The sequence below is a fragment of the Anabrus simplex genome, chromosome 3, assembly GCF_040414725.1.
Source record: "Anabrus simplex isolate iqAnaSimp1 chromosome 3, ASM4041472v1, whole genome shotgun sequence".
Lineage (NCBI taxonomy): Eukaryota > Metazoa > Arthropoda > Insecta > Orthoptera > Tettigoniidae > Anabrus > Anabrus simplex.
The window spans coordinates 269862720-269880595 of NC_090267.1; the positions used below are offsets into that span (position 1 = coordinate 269862720).

Below are 17876 nucleotides of genomic sequence, written 5' to 3' on the forward strand. Positions count from 1 at the left end.
TTACACAATTTGTTTTATAGTTTCTTCGAAGAAAAATAAATGCCATGCTTCCATTGCCGAATTTACATTTTGTGCTTGTCTTCTGGCACTTAGAAGGTCTCATGAGATTCCTATGCCTGGTTTTATGTATTGTGTTTCTGCAGTATACATCCCGCATGGTAACTGCGCCTTTCCCTGTGTATAAGGGTCTAGTTTGTACCACTTGACCAGAATTTGCAACAACAGGTTCCGTTTCAATTCCTGAAAATTCATCTTCACCGTTTTGTTCCATTCATTCAACATTATCTACTTCATTATCACTGCAAATGTCAATTATATAATCTGAATCTTCACTTGCTTCTTCCTTCCTATTCATCTCCTTTTCCACTTCATCTATCCATTGTAACACTTTCCATGCAGTCTCGTCACCCATAGTTCGATATATTCACATATAGTCAATATACAAATGTAATCCCAAAAATAAGGTTTCCTATTTTTTTTTAAATAAATACATAGACCTGTTTATTTCTACAATGGTTTACATCATTTTACAGCTTGAACATTTAGCTATTTTTCTACAGAATCACCATTTCGGTCGATGCATTTCTGTAGACACTGTGACAGTTTTTGTATGCCCATGTCATACCAGCTCACTGCCGTGCTGTTCAGGAAGTTATGAGTGGCGCTTCGGGAAACCTCAGGAACCAAAGTGCGCCGATCTTCACGCATGATTTGCTCAACCTTTACGACTGTCTCGACGGAAATTGACTGTCTCCCGCTCCTTTGTTCGTTCGTCGTGAATTTGTACGACTGGCTGCAAACTCTCTACACTACTTACGAACATTTTTGACATCCATGCACGACTCACCATACACTTCCGTCAGTTGGCAATTGATTTCAATAGGCTCAGTACCTTTTGCGTTCAAAAACTGAAAAACTGTGCGCACTTGGCGGTAACGAGAGGATTGTAAAATCTCAATATAGTGTGGGGCCCCTGTCTCTTCGTAGCAGGTTCTTTTGCAGCCTGTCAATGACGTTGCGATGGTCGATGAAGTGTGAATGAAATTCGGTTTCCCAAGTGACCCAGAACTGTGGTTTGCTGTATGATTTCCTGCCTTTTGGCCTTCCATATATCTTTGAGTGGCACGGAGTCCACAGCCCACTTTGCCATAGGTAGGCATATCTGCTGCAGTAGAACTGTCATCTCATAGTACAAGGTTAAAGTCTACAGAACATGAACGTACTCTTATCGAGCAGTTCCGTGGCCGTGGGGAAATTTTCATGGAACATGGTAGCCAGTTCATGCAGGGGGGCAGAGAGGAGGAAGGGACTGCATGTGAGACCAAATGGTAAGCGAGTAATCTCTATGTGATTATGTCATCTGTCATATGCCAAGCTCCCGTTTTGTCCGCACGAAACCAAAAAGGCCTGGTTAAGGCCCCTCCACTCTTGTCCGAGGACAATTGCAAAAATGCTTGACTTCGGTCTCTGACGATTGCTCGCTGAAACATCCAGAAATAGATCTGTATCGACAATATTTTGGCAAGAGATTAGGACCTGCCTCCAGAAAATTGTTGAGGGATGGTGAATCATTCTCATGGGATGAAGCGTTGAAGACAATCCCTCCATTTGGTTGTTCTGTGTCTCTCTTTCTCCACTGCATGATGAGGAAGGTAGAAGATGTCGTCTGTAGGGTCCTGTGTGTCCATCTCGATGTGCCCTTTGTCAGTGTAGTCCATCATTTGAGAGTGGTCCATTTTGCAGAACTTGGAACTGCCATTAAGATTTCTTTGAAGTGTTTGGAAATGCTTTTCTGAATTGCAGTGATTTGAAGACAGGTGTAAGTCTTACTTTCTAGTCAAAAAATACACTCTTCATCCATTTTCTGTTTGGTACGTCTCGTGAAAGTCTTGTAAAATGTTAGTGTCTTTCGTTGTTAGTGATCACTTCTGCTGTTCCTTAATTCCCAAGGTCCCCAGATCGCAGTAGTGGTGAATTTCATATTCCAGAGTTGTATCTTCGTCATAGAGGTGAACATTGTTCACAGCAACGTGGTTTATAGTGGTAACGGAATTATTTAACACTTAAAACCCAACCAAATATCAGTGGAATCAGCACTGCACTGCAGAACTTGAAAGGCAAGTCAGTTCATAATATTTAATCACCTTCCACTATTGATCTCCACCTATTAGGATCAACAGGGTAGTTATATCAGTCATTCTTGGGATCAATTAAATTGAGAGAGTATCCACCTTTCGATACATATCCTTGTAATCTGTGAGCTGCAGCTTTCTAATTTGCTTGAACATTTTGTAGGACATCTGGATATGTAAGTGCGTTCTCACTTTTAAATACTAAGAGGTTGATGTATCCACAAAGACACACACAAAATGCTGTTAGTTGTGTACCCTAATTTTATTTACAAACTGTATACATTTATCACACACACACATATCAATAAACCACCATTTTGAACAACTGCCTATCACTAAGTCTAAGAAGAAGACTGCACCAGATGCATGTAAACTATCAACTCAACAAAACCAATTCACATACTTACACTTCAACCACATGGCTAATACGACTTTCACACAAATCATAAAAAGAACTCCAAGTAACCAACTCCTCTCTACCATCAAGACTGCCTCTTATATATGTTGCCTGGCTAGGCTTCTAGAAGGATATGACACAACATATCTTCTCGTAAATTCTAGAGTGCGCAATAGCATAGTTACAATGTAAGGAAGGTTCTACATAGTTCTCGTTGTACATAGTGTTGTTCTGGATATTACGGTGTGTTTGCACAATATTGTAGTGGATTACACATCAAAAATACAGGTAATAATAAATTATATACTATTAATTACGGGTTCTTACATTAACTAAACTCATATTAATATATGTACAGCACATGTTTCATGACATAAATTTACTAATAAGTGGATGTAAACACTTCATAGCCATACCTCACAAGTAATAATAATAATAATAATAATAATAATAATAATAATAATAATAATAGCAATAATAATTTGAGCTCAATATTGTCATTATTTACCCATGGGTTAAAGAATATTGTTTTCAAGTTATATCAGTATATCCCCATATAACTTGAAACAATTTCAACAGTCTATCACACTCGTCGACTTTGCCTAAGTCATAGATTGTATCTTCTCTCTTCCTCGACGTCGCTGGATGTTGTCTCCTCCTCTTGACAGGATCGTGCCGTGTCAGGGGTTGGGGTTGCCTCGCTGCCAGCTTCTTTCTCAATGATAGTCGATGCGTTCTCCTCATAACCAGATTGTGCAGTGTCATTAGTAACCTCTCCTCCAGGTGGACCTATGGTAGTACCAGGCTTACTCTGTATGCGCAGCGGTTGGGCGACTCGACGCAACTCCGATGCATGGACCTTGACGGGAAGGCTCTCTATGATCACTTTTGGGTCTCGGTGTCCTGTGTTGCCGGTTAGGTTTGAGGGGGCTGAAGGTGTGGTGCTAGAGCCTGTTCAAGTTAATCTATCTTCTACTGCGTGAAGGATGCTTTCTCTTACATTCTGCACATCTAACCTTCCTTCAACAGCAGAAATATGGCTCCCAAAAATTCCGTCTATGGCAGAAATACGGGTTTTAAAATTTAGGCATAGATATCAAGGATAATTTAATAAAAAACCACCTATTCAATACTTTCCACGTTTAATGTGGTTATTATCTTCATTATTTTATGTAGACTTATTTAGGTCAGGTACATGTTTCACCCATTATTTTGGGCATCTTCAGCCTGTATACAACCTTTAGGTCAAGGTTTGGGACCTTTTTAACCAATATAAACATACCAATATATACAATATGTACAATATATACAAACATTAATGAACTCTTAAGACGGGTAACATAAGTTAATACAGTTAAGTTTTTTGGTCCTAATCTATCTAATTTGAAAAATGTCCAAAACTAAAATGGATCTTCTTTTTGGTAAAGAGGATTACATACCGGAGTTTATGTGACCCCTCTATCAAATCATGTTCTTGACGTACCGTATCTGTTGACAGGATGTGTCGTCAACAACAAGTGGAGATTTGAACTGATTGTTGATTGTGGGTTGGTCAAGATTGAAAATATAAATTTAAATTAAATGTGTTTTAACTTGGCAGTTCTATTCTGGTTAACTTAAAATGTTCAAAAATAAAATGAAATGGATCTTCTTTTTTACCATAAATCTTGAGAAAGGATGATATATCATGATATATCATGTTCAAAAATAAAATGAAATGGAAGCAAATACTGGATCATTAAGCTATTCATCAAGTTCCGTCGGCATTTGAAAGCACAGTGCCTGACGTTGAATGTGTCGCGCTGATCTTTGGGAACTGGCAATTTACTTCAATTGAGCTACTCGTCTTCAGCTTCTGCATGATTTTGGATCTTCATATTTGTTGGATTGTGTTGTGACTTTGCACCTGATAGTGTATGCAAGCTGGCTCATTTAACCCTTAATCGGGCGCGTAGCGGTCTAAACGACCGACCTCTAAAAGTTTTGGTCAGGGAATCCGTCTGAAGGTCAGCTATGCCCCCCCTCCTCCAGACTATCTCCCCCAAGGGATCATCTAGCCACCTGATAGGGTGGCCCCTTGTCAGACACCCTGTTGACCGAAAGGTAGATGTTCGAGTCAGTCTGCGGTCTTTTACACCGGTGCGCCCGTTAGTGTAACTTGTGTCTCGGTCATTGTGACCAGTACGCGCCCGGCTGTGTTTTACTAGATTCGTTTAGTTTCGTGTGCATATACATCTCAGTATGGATCCTGCTGAAGAGGAAAGGATCCGATTATCGATAGAGAGAGTTGAAAAGGAAGAAAGTGAAAGAATAACTGCATTTGTGAAAGACAGGACAAAGCAGTAGGATGCCTATTGGAAGAAGTTGATGAGGCAGCAGAAGATACTTCCAGACAGCGGGCACAAAGTGATGATGAAGATGAAACTGGCAATCTTCAGGTTACTGACCATGATACAAATAGTGAGCTGTCTGGTGATGATGGATGCGGTGCTGGTTTTTCTGAAGTGAATTTGACAGGCAAGAACGGTAAGACATAACGGCATGCGCACCCAACATTCGCAAGGACTGGTCGTGGACCAGGTCATAATATTGTAACATGCCTTATAGGGCATAAAGTTTTAGCCAGGAATGTTAAAACTCCAAGTGGAACCTGGGAGCTATTTTTACCAGACGATATTGTACGAAAGATTGTCGACTATACCAATATATGGTTAAAACAATGACAATTCTTCAGTGTGTTCACATAAAGAAAATAGTGCGAAATTGAACTTGAATATAAACTCAAATATACGTAAAATATTGTATAATTCTCTCATATACAGGTTTTTCATAAAGGTGGTAGTTATGCTGTAAGATTATAAGTTTTTATCACTTGAAATACAAATATTTCTGAAAAAAAAAAAAAGCGGTGTTTTAATTTGATTACTTATGCCAGAAATATTACAGTGACAATGGATGAAGGGGAGGATAAATATATATCTAGTTCAAACAGCTTCCATTTTACAAACCAGAAAAAATAAATAGAACGGAGAGTTATTTTTCAAAGCTTTCAAAATTTATTTGTAAATCAACTCGGTTTTCAACAAGTTTTTATTTTTCTAATGTGGTCATTGAGTACGTAAAATGTTTTAAATATTATCTAAATAATAGTAAACTTACTTGCAACAGTATTAAATTTCAACATTTTTATTAGATTCCAAGGCCGTACAATAAATTACGAAAATAATCGTTGCGGTCTAAAAGACCGTGCGCGCCCGAGAGTGTTCGTCGGAAGAGCGCGCCCGATTGAGGGTTAACTGTTCTCCGCTTCTCGTAAACATAATGAGACAATGCCGAACTTTGCGTGTGCTATGCTGCTGTTCAGAAGATTGCGCCTTGCTTCTTTTAAGTGACTTACCTTCTACTTCTTCTGAATTTTACAGTGCCTATCCCCGTTGTTTTATATTGCCTCTTCAACTGTTTTTGTGGGGACTTGATCTTTAATTTCTTTCTTACCTATGCATTGTTTTTTGCGTTTTATTCGGCTGATGATGACCCGGATTGGGGTCGAAACCGGTACCGCTTCCGCTTATAATTAAATAGGAATGTAACACTACATTTCGTATTTATTTGTATTGAATAGGTTGAACTACCTTATTTATTATTTCAGTTTAATCCTCCAGAAACTCGCGTAAAATCTGTTCCCCTTATGCTCATAATGCATGTATGCGTCTGATACTCAGTGTAAATACTGTAAAAGGCATCGGGAGAGGTGTGCAATATGTTTCAGGGCTTCGAGATAATTCAGATGAGCCTGGATTATATGATACTTATCTCCGTATCTTGAAACTCATGTACAGTATCACCAGTGATTGGTAATCCACTGACCAAGTCCTTAGGTTCGTCATCCAGGTACCCGCGGAAGAAGACATGTTTGTTAATATCAGAGATTGAAGGGTTGCTGTCTATTGATGACTGGAATTGCTACCAGAAGCAAAAGCACTTCTGCATGTATATGTGAAGGGTTGTGGGGTTGTTACTACTGGAGTGAGATTCAAACTGGTGACAGATGAGAAAAGTCTTTCTTCGATTGTGTGTTTTGCCTTGAAAATTGCCCTTTTAGCTGTCTCAATATATTCTTTGCACTTGGCAGCATCAGTTTTGTATTCTTCATATGATAAAAGTTATTGAATAGCAGAGTCCAGAGTGATGAGGTTATCTGGTGTATCTCGAAGTCTTATGCCATTGTATTCATAGTCATTGACTGTCTACAGTAGTCTCATTAATTGCAGTGCTATGTTTAGTTAGAAGTGTCCTCAAAGTTGTTCTTTTCATTTTCAAATTCCTCAGTTGTAAATCAGGCTTGTCGTTTGCCATGGTGTGCTGGTTGGCTGAAATATTTTTAACAGTACAGAAAAGACCGGCTGGCTGTAATCCCTTTCACTACGTGCTTGCTTGAAGAAGAGGGGTGATTGTGAGAGGCATGAAGCAACACTGAAGGCCAGCGTATTCACCAGCTTACTCAGTGTTATTCTGTATAGAGTGATAAATTAAATATCTACAAGATTGTGAGAAACTGCAAAATGACCTCGATAATGTAGTGAGATGGGCAGGAGGCAATGGTATGATGATAAACGAGATTAAAAGTCAGGTTGTGAGTTTTACAAATAGGAAAAGTCCTCTCTGTTTTAATTACTGCGTTGATGGGGTGAAAGTTCCTTTTGGTCATCATTGTAAGTATCTAGGTGTTAATATAAGGAAAGATCTTCATTGGGGTAATCACATAAATGGGATTGTAAATAAAGGGTACAGATCTCTGCACATGGTTATGAGGGTGTTTAGGGGTTGTAGTAAAAATGTAAAGGAGAGTGCATATAAGTCATATAAGTCTCTGGTAAGTCCCCAACTAGAGTATGGTTCCATTGTATGGGACCCTCACCAGGATTACTTGATTCACGAACTGGAAAAAATCCAAAGAAAAACAGCTCGATTTGTTCTAGGTGATTTCCAACAAAAGAGTAGCGTTACAAAAATGTTGCAAAGTTTGGGCTGGGAAGACTTGGGAGAAAGAAGACGAGCTGCTCGACCAAGTGGTATGTACACAGCAATTATAATAAGAAGTATTTCTTGTCCACCTATTCAATACAAATCACCTTTTTGGTGTTTACACTTTCATACAATTAATTTCTCTAAGGGACATGTTTCGCTCTTATAAAGAGCAACTTCAGCCTAAATCTTAATCTTAAAATGATCTTGAACAGTCGTGAACATATTAAACAGTCATTAGTCAATATTAAAATTACAGTAGTCTAATAACCAAATTACATTACATCTAAAAAATAACATTAAAGCTCTTCTTAAATACGTGATAACATGAACAAATAAAATTATCACAATGTCAATTTAAAACTTTGTGTCCGAAACTATTAACAACAGTAATAAATGTCTTGCAATAAAACGGCACCAAGGTGAACACCAATCTTATTGAAAAATAAAATGCAACTGATGTGACGTGGTATGTCCAGAACGTGTGTTAAAAATAGAGTGCCCACAAGTTGAAATGTGAAAACACAATAATCCATATTGCTTTAAACATAACAGACAGGACACAGAATATGAGCAGGAGTCAAATGTGGGCTTTAGTTAAAAACGCTGATCAATATGTTTACAAATGTAGGTAGTAGGTTATGTTGCGCAAATTTGCGAGGTATAGAATGTCATGTTTGACCTCCGGCCAATTTATACAGAAAGTAGGATTTGTTATTATTAAGATGATAGGTATGTCCTGCTGATTTGGAGTTGCTAACTTGTCTGCAAGTGTCTACCTGTAAGTGATATGTTCCAAGCTGTCAGTGGAGAGATGGCGTAGAATGACGTTAGTAGATGAATAAGTTTGAGTGGTGTCATTAAAAGTAGATCACGAAGATGAAGTTGGAATTCAAAAGGACAAATTGGGGCAAATGTTAGTTTATAGGAAGGGGAGTTAGGGATTGGAATAACTTACTAAGGGAGATGTTCAATAAATGTTCAATTTCTTTGAAATCATTTAAGAAAAGGCTAGGAAACAACAGATAGGGAATCTGCCACCTGGGTGACTGCCCTGAAATGCATGTCTTTGGTTGGTTGGTTGGTTGGTTGGTTGGTTGGTTGGTTGGTTGGTTGGTTGCCATTAGGTAACGATTGTAGATGAAGATTACAGTGCAGTGAACAGCTGACAGATGGTACTAAATCTGTAACGTTCATCTTGGAGTTGTCTTAGTCGCTGGATAGCAATGTAACTGCACATGCTTGTTAGTACAGCTCTCTGCTACTAGATTTTGCTGGCATCATGCTACTGTTACCAGAAAGGTTTTGTCTTGTTATGATGTATTATTTTTAAACTTTAGCGATTTCCCGTTTTTATTTGTATTCATGAATTATTTCCGGTTAGCTAAGTTTATTTCCTAAGTATAAGTCCATGAAACTTGGCTATTGTGATCACGTGTTCATTGCATCTGGAGTGGCTGCTTACAAATTCGTAGTTTTCGACTCTTCCCTCATTGCAACGTCGTCCGAAAGCATGGAGGTAGTCGTCCGTCTTCTAACACAACCGTATCACAAATAGCAACAGCCGCTCACAGATCTTGGCATTAAATATGCTGGGGATAAAATACAACACACCAAGCACGCGTTCAATACATTTATTGACTTAACCAACAACAACAATTGATATAAGTATGTAAATACAAAAACAGTTCTCAGATTCTATGCTATATGTTGGGACTCTGTCTATTCACAATCCTCAAATTGTCTTCCCTAGTAGAAACTTGCTTTAAACCAGTGCCTGGTAGTCATCATATGTCCCCTGACACCTGCCAGTGCTATATCTATCCTTGAGCAACCCTAGATTCAACACCACAGTGAATCTACCCCACTAATGGTAGAATTGCTTTGTTGTACAAGAGCCAGCACTTGCTCTTTTGATGCATGTGAATAACTTGCCATGTCAGAATGGAGTGAAGCACTTGTCATCAAAGTTAGCTCGGTCAAACATAGTGTGTTCGTTGCCTGAAGTCATCATTGTGTATCCATTTGTGTATCATTTGAATGTTGTCCAGATACGTTTATGGCCATTATAGGACGTGAGGGACGTAATGTGTGAATATACGAAGGTCGATCAAATATAAAGAGAATTTTTGTTCCTGAACATCAGCAGTTGGTAGGACTGGCCCCACACTTCTGCTATGCTTAGGCGGGACCGTTAGGAGTGGGGAGAGCATGCTGTTAGATATTTCCTGCCGTTTTGTCAGTAATGCTCACGATGTTGGAGCAACAGGTGCACCCGTCCCCTGTGCAATGCATAATTATAAAATTTCTTGCTCTTGGAGGAGTTACAGCGGCGGAAATTTACCAGAGATTGACTGCACAGTTTGGTGATCAAACATTGTCAAGGACGCGTGTTCGCCTGGCATAAAAAGTTCAAGGAAGGACGAGAATGTGTGGAAAATAAGCAACAGGATCGCTGTCCTTGGACCAGCATTACAGACAAAAACATTTATGCGGTTAAAGACATTGACAAAGATCGACAGGCGACAGTATCAGAAATTGCAGAACAAGTTGGAATCGGTTATGGGAGCTGTAAAGCAATAATCACAAACTACCGACAGTTCCGTTAGGTGTGTTCCAGATGGGTCCCTCGCCTTTTGACCAAAAATCTGAAGTTGAGATGTTTGGAGGTCTGTCAGAGGCTTACAGCAAGGTTTGCAGAAGGTCATGCATATTTGAGTTGGATCGTCACCTGTGACGAAACCTGGCTCCACCACTACACTCCCGAATCCAAACTAGCCAGTAAGGAGTGGCAGAGGAAAGGGAAGGCTGCACCAGTGAAAGTCAAGACTCGACGGTCAGCTGGCAATGTTCTTGCATCCATTTTTTTTTTTTTTTTTTGATCGGCGAGGCATTTTGTTGATTGATTTTTTTTGCATGAGTAACACACAATCAATGCTGCTTATTACTGTGAGGTGTTGAACAAGGCGAGGGTTGCATATCGCAGCAAAAGATGAGGCCAACCGATTCGACAGGTCATCCTCCTGCACGACAGTGCGTGGCCCCCTACTGCAGGTCTGTCTCCAAGCTACAGGAAATGCACTGGACTACACTTGATCATCCTTACAGCCCAGATTTATCGCCCTGTGATTTCCATTTGTTTGAACCTCTTAAAAAAGCTTTAGGCGGGCAACGATTTGAAGATGAAGAGAGTGTGGAAGGCTTCATGTGCAACTGGCTGGTGACATGATCTGTTCTTTTTACGATGAGGGCATCAAAAAGCTGCCCGTATGCTGGGACAAATGAATTTCCAAAGCAGGAAACTGTGTGGAAAAATAAATTGTAATTGCCTTGTGTTTTTCAATAAATGAATTTAAATAAAAAAATAACATCCTGTTTATATTTGATCCCCCCTCGTATCAGTTTTGTCCCGAAGTGTGGGTTAGCCCACTATTGCACTGATAGCCTATTATGTTTCCACCCATATCTGAAACTTTTCGCTATTCATAGAACCATGGTAGACCTGATTTTTCTCTTGAAATTTGTTGCAAATATTAAATCAGCATCTACAGGAATTTTGAGTTTTAGCATGAAGTTATATGTTCGTAAAATGTATTCCCTAAAAATATGAGAACTTTCTTCAGGGATATTTATAGACAACCCGGTCTAGAAAGCCAAGAATAGCGGCCGAGAAGATTCGTCTTGCTGCCCACGACATCTCATAATCTGTAGGCCTTCGGGTTGAGCAGCGGTTGCTTGATAGGACAAGGCCCTTCAGGGCTGTAGTGCCATGGGTTTAGGTTAGGTTATTAATAGACAAAAATTGAGATTTCTGTTGGATAACTGAAAAAAGATGTCTGATTTCAAGTGAAAGCAACTTCAATGCAGTGAGGTCACCTGACAGTGAAGTTGATGAATTACTAACTTACCCTACCCTATCCTACCCTAAAATTTGTCATGAATGTACTTCAATTAATATATCTAAAATAGAAGATCATGATACAACTATAAATACTTATTTTAATATCTTAAAACAAGTTGTACTTGCTACAAACTACCCTGCAAAGTATTCCTTACTAAAACATTACACAACCTTGAGAAACTGAACCTACATCAGGCACTAAGAAATAGGAAGCTTAGAAAGTTACTATCTGAGAGCCAGCAATCATATACTGACTCAGGTGGAGATTGTTGAATACAGAACAAACCTAATACATAGGCCTATGTTTACAAGTAATTTGCTGATACCAGTAGGCTATACAGTAATATTACATAAAGAAGTTTTAAGCAAAATATCTGTCTAAAGTGAATCTTTGGCCTACATATCTTTGGAATGACCAATATACCCCTTAACAGTGGAGAAGCAAAGTCGAGAACCACTGATAGAATCCAGCAAAATACCGCGCCAGTCAATTTCAGCTCAGAATAACAGGAAAGTGAAGTAAAAGCGTACCAGGTACAAAGCCCCTTTTCTTTTTAATATGAACAATAACTGGTCATCCTTTCTTGATACAAGTGTGATAAATGGATATAAATTGAAAACAATATTCTCTCGCCAATGGGTGAATAATGCAAGTATTGAGCTCGAATTATTATTGTTATTATTATTATTTTATCTATTTATTTATTTATTTATTTAATTTATTTATTTAATTATTTCTTTATTTCTTTATTTATTTATTTATTTATTTATTTATTTATTTATTTATTTATTTATTTATTTATTTATTTATTTATTTATTTATTTATTTATTTATTTATTCTTTCAGGTGGCGAAGTTAGGGTACCCGGCCCCCTCTTACACTCAACCACAATACAATAAATGATATTGAGGCTGCCTATTACTAATTATACTACTTATACTATTTCCTAATTAAGCTTAAGTAACACACCCACACAATATGCAGCTTATTAGCTCGTTAATTCTGTTCTCTTTTCTTTCTCACATGGACACTTGTACATACACACTTATAATTTTATGATTTTTATTATTATAATTTGTAATGTATGGCTATGAAGTGTTTATATCTATTTATTATTATTATTATTATTATTATTATTATTATTATTGTACTGGGCGGTACACCTCCGCGTCGCTATTTCAAACATTACGCCAGTTGAAACTCCTCTACTGGAGGAAGCCTGAACTTCAACAACCATGTTAATTCTAAAGTTTCTCAGAAGATGTCGCTATTGAAAATTTTGAAGAGTTCTGAACTGTGTCTTTTTCGATTTATATTTGTTTTCTCTGTAGTGAGAAGTGTGAACATTCTCTTCTAGATGGCACTACTGAAGAACTACAATTGTGCACCCTGGTGCGAAGTGAAGGAACTGTTTTTTGAGAAGTTTTGTGTTCATAAGTTTGTTCTTTGTTAAATTTCTTTCAGTCATTCTTTTGGGTTGGCAGTATAACCCTTCTCTTTCCGCTTGTTTTGAATTTAGCCAATCCCGAATTTATCTAATTAATTTTTGACTAATAACGTATGTCTTCTCCGATATGGATATGTTGCTTGATCCTAGCTAATAAAATTGAGGGGGGTGTGGGTTCTCATTCTTGAAAGGTCTCGAATGTTCCACGAGGGTATTTAAACTGCTGATTTTCTGGTCTCCGGGCCACTTCAGTAACATCTATCCGTGTGTGATTATGTAGCAGGGGGCGGGAAGCGCCTCTTTCTTCGGGCAGCAGTTCATCCATAAGGTAATGGCCTTTTAATAACTTCTTTGCTTGCTAGCTCAGCAGTTTAACCCTCGGGGCAGGTTCGAAACTTTTATCATGTAACTTTCCTTTAAAATGTAAAAGACACTTGGTATAAATTCTATCTCTTTAACTACAAATTGGGATAGAGAGTGCCTAACCCTCTCGAGCTTCCACTCATTGTGTTTTGAGGTGACTACGTTTTCATAACGGTTTCCCTTCTCTTTGTAATGTAATAAAATTTTCCTATCGTGTCACCTCCGTAGTATGGGATTAGCCCTTGCATAATCGGCCTAAGAGCCAAATAGGATTTAAAGGTGTATTAGGAGTGCAAGTTACGCCTCCACTCAAGTTGGTATTTTGGGGCCATGTAATTGTCCTGTTTCTTTACTGTATAGGCCTCAGTAGGTTGGGTATTTTTACCCCTGTTCTTGTGTGCCTGGAGGGCAGCTTGAAGGTAGAGTTTGGTGTGGCCTTTGAATAGGCTTGAACATTGAGAGCGGGTTGCTCTTTCTTAAATTGTATTTTCTGTGTGCCTCGAGCAGGCTTAACGGGGTAATGAGGAGCAAATGCTCCTTGGCATGATTGGGGTTTTCTGCCCCTTTGTTGAACCTTGTGTATAAGTAAAGTTGGGCTCATTGCTCAGGGTTTGTGAATCTGGGGCTCGAAGCCCAAAATCCATTAATAAACTGTAATTGTGCATTCTTAACTTGTTGATATACAACTGAGTTCCTGTTATACTTGTTATTTCTTGATCTCGAAAAGAAAATATAACCTTTGTTAAAGTTTTAAATTAACTTTAATTTCGTAAGTTGAGACCTATTCCCACCCAGCACCTTCTTTCACCTCTAACTACCACGGATAACTCCGTAACAATTATTATTATTATTATTATTATTATTATTATTATTATTATTATTATTATTATTATTATTATTATTATTATTATTATTTACGTAGTCGAATTATTGCATTGTTTGTGAGGTTATGTCATAAAACATGTACTGTATATAGACATTTATGAGTTCAATTAATGTAAGAACCTGTAATTAATTTATTCTTACCTGTGTATATGATTTGTAATCCACTACGGTGTTGTGGAAACATACTGTAACAGCCAAAATGGTACTAGGTAGACGAGAATTATGAAGAATATTCTGTACACTATATCTGTGTATTAAGCACTCTAGAATTTACGAGACGGTATTTTGTGATGAATCTTTCTAGAAGCCTGGCCAGGCACATTTATAAAGAGCTGGTCTTGATGGTAGAGACGAGTTAGCACCTAGTTGGAGTTCCGGTTTAACAGGAGTATACATGTGACCTCATGCTGTGTTTAGGCAGACATGCTAGTCAGCAGTGTATTGTTTTAAGGTTGCGATCTCCATGTGGAAGTGCTTAGTGGTAGGCATTTGTTACATGTGGCAGGTTGTTGATATGTGCATTTTGTTTGTGACAACAGTTGATTAGGTTATGTGTGTGTTTATGTGAACTTCAGGTGAAATAAATAAGTTTACTAACTGACGGCATTTTGTGTGCGTCTCTGTGGATTCTTCAACTGGCGACCATGACAGGACGTAAAAATTTACGACTAAGTACGAGTGTAAGTACGAAATGTTCAAAATAAAAGTGATACTAGAGAATATGTCGGTGAAACAGCTTAAAGGCGAACTCACCAAGAGAAATCTTCCGATGAACGGGAAGAAGAAATCGCTCCAGAGGTGGTTACGGGAAGATCTTGCTAAAATAGAGATTATAACTAAGAAACAATGTTAGGTTTGTTCCACCCAATCAGTATACATCACTTTACAAGTGAACTATGTATTTAATTAAACAACATATTAAATGTAAATAGGGACATGTTTCGTCTCCATTTGAAACTTCATCAGCCATAAAATCACTTGGTGGATTACAAAACTCAAAACTCAGAAATTGAATAAATGTAAGAACCCAATGACTTGGGACATTTTTGAGAAAGGCAAAAGATATGATATAAAAACATTATTTACACAAAATGACTCCCTTCTTGCACAAGCTTTTGTTGTCTTCAGTGTTAAAAAATGAACTATAATTTTAATTACGACAAGCCTACCATAACGTTTTGTACGGAATCAATGTCCATTGTTGCTGTCTGTATTTAAAACGGAAGTTCCTTTTAGCTGTTGTATCCTGTGTATATTTACCATGTTATTTGTGTTTCTTGCTCTGAAACTGTCTTTTATCATTTCTTCATACATCTGTCTTGCTTTTTTTCTTCTTGTGTTAAATTCTTGGGCAGGAGTTTTTTTCTCCTTGTGTGTATATCATGTATAGCTGCATTGTTAAGTATTGTTTTTCCCAGCTCAAAAGGAACTTCCGTTTAAAATACGGACAGCAAGAATGGACATTGATTCCGTACGAAACGTTATGGTAAGATTGTCGTATTTAAAATTATATTTCATTTTTTAACATTGAAGACAATAAAAGCTTGTGCAAGAAGTGTCATTTTGTGTAAATAATATTTTTATGTTTTATCTTTTGCCTCTCTCAAAAAGTTACCAATTTCTGATTTTTTTTTTAGTTTTGTAATCTACCATGTGATTTTATGGCTGGTGAAGTCTCAAATAGAGACGATACATGTCCCTGTTTATATTTAATATGTTGTTTAATTAAATAGTTCACTTGTAAAGTGATGTGTATTGATTGGGTGGACCAAACCTAACAAGTTTCTTAATTTTGACTGTATCAATATGGATCTATACAATGAAGTTCGTATATTATATGAAAAAAGGAGATCCCGAAAAGTTCTTCATCGAAGTTGACGAAGATCCAGACGAAACTTTGGAAGATGAGGTAAATATAACCAAAATGTGTTCTAACATAATGAACATGATACAGACACTCAATTCCACTTTAACAGACAGCATTTTGAAAGTAAATGACAGAATCTCAGACGTTGATTCACAAGTTAATTCCACCTTAACCGAACAGAATGACAAACTTGCTGATCAAATTTCAAAAGTAAATGATAAATTTTCAGACATCAGTTCCGCCCTAACGGAAAAGATTTCTGGTCAAATTTCGAAAGTAAACGACAAAATTTCTCACGCTAACTCAGTTTTAACTGGACAAATATCACAGGTGAACACGCAGGTTTACAAAGTTGAACAGGGCCTAGAGTTGAAAATTTCAACCATAGATGACAACATTTCATCGCAAATTACCGATGTCACCAATCGATCAACGCAGCAGATATAGGACATCAGGTCAAAACTTTGGACAGGTTGAGCAGATTGATAGTACGGTATGCCAGCTGGAAGGGGATATCTCGAACCTCAAGAAGGAGGTGGATATCGGAAGTTTCTGGCATAAAGCAATAGATTGAGGGGAGGATTTCTTTCGTCGAGGGAAATTTTGATAGCCGAATTTCTGCCGTTCAGGGAAATTTTGGGAGCCGTATTTCTGCTGTTTAAAAAAGGTTAGAAAACCAGATTTCAACCATCAACGGAGATGTGCAGAATATAAGGGAAAGCATCCTTCCCGCAGTAGAAAATAGATTAGCTCAAATAGGATGTATCGCCACACCTCTAACCCCCTCAAACCTAACCGGCAATACAGTACACCTAGACCCGAAGGTGATCATAGAGATCCTTCCGGAATTCCACGGGCGACTGGAAGAGAACCTGACTAGCTCCATTGAGGGATCGGTCAGTCTGTTAGACAGGACTAACTTACCCGAGGATATCTTCGTGCAACTCATCACACCGCGATTAAAGGGGCAAGCCGCTACTTGGTGGAATAACTTGAAGGGTCTAAATTTAAATTGGACAGACTTCAAGAGGGAATTCCTCGCCAGGTTTAATGCTGAAGGAGTGAAGAGCTCCATGAAAAGGAAGCTACTTACTGAGGCACAACCCAGCGGCATGAGAGCTAGCGCCTTCGTTCTACAGAAGCACCAACTCTTCAAGCGTCTGCACCCGGATGGAAGCGAAAACGAGATCTTACCAGACATCACAAAGCTACTCCACGATCAGATTCGACCCCTAGTGAAAGTATCACAACCGAGATCCTTTGATGATCTACGCAGAATCATTGCCCAGCTGGTTGAGGAACACAAGAGCAAAGTTATGGAAGAGACCAGCACAGTTAGGAAGTGCTACCAGTGTGGAAGAACGGGACACCTGAAGAACAAGTGCCCAGCCTTGACGTCGGAGAAACTCGGTCCAGCCCATTCTGGATTAAGGGGGGTGGGACCGGGAACAGGAATGCACCTCAAGACCTGACAGATAAGCAACCCTGGTCAAGTAGGAGAAGGATTGGTCAGATAGTGATTAGAATAGGCCAATCTTGCCCAGCTATCATCTTAAGGATTGGCAACGAGAATTTCTCAGCCATACTCGACAGCCAAGCAACCAATTCATGTGTCAACAGGACAGTTGTCAGATTACTCCCGCCTATAAAGTTTTGCCATCTCGGAAGAGTAGTGGGAGCAGTGGTTGGGGTGACCTATTTCATCCAAGGACAGACTAACCTAACCGCTAAATGCATGAACATGCCTATTGTAATTGATGTTGCAGTGATTCAGAACCTGATACCTGACATCATACTAGGTCATGACTTTCTGGTGCAATACAAGGTGATCCTAGACTATGCTGCTCATGAAGTCTTT

At 38.5% G+C, this 17876-nt stretch overlaps 1 protein-coding gene across 4 annotated transcripts in view; it reads left to right on the forward strand.

Moving 5' to 3' along the window:
- Positions 1 to 17876, forward strand: part of LOC136866238 (transmembrane protein 53-B) — a 195093-nt gene that overhangs the window by 21840 nt on the left and 155377 nt on the right. The window lies entirely within an intron of this gene.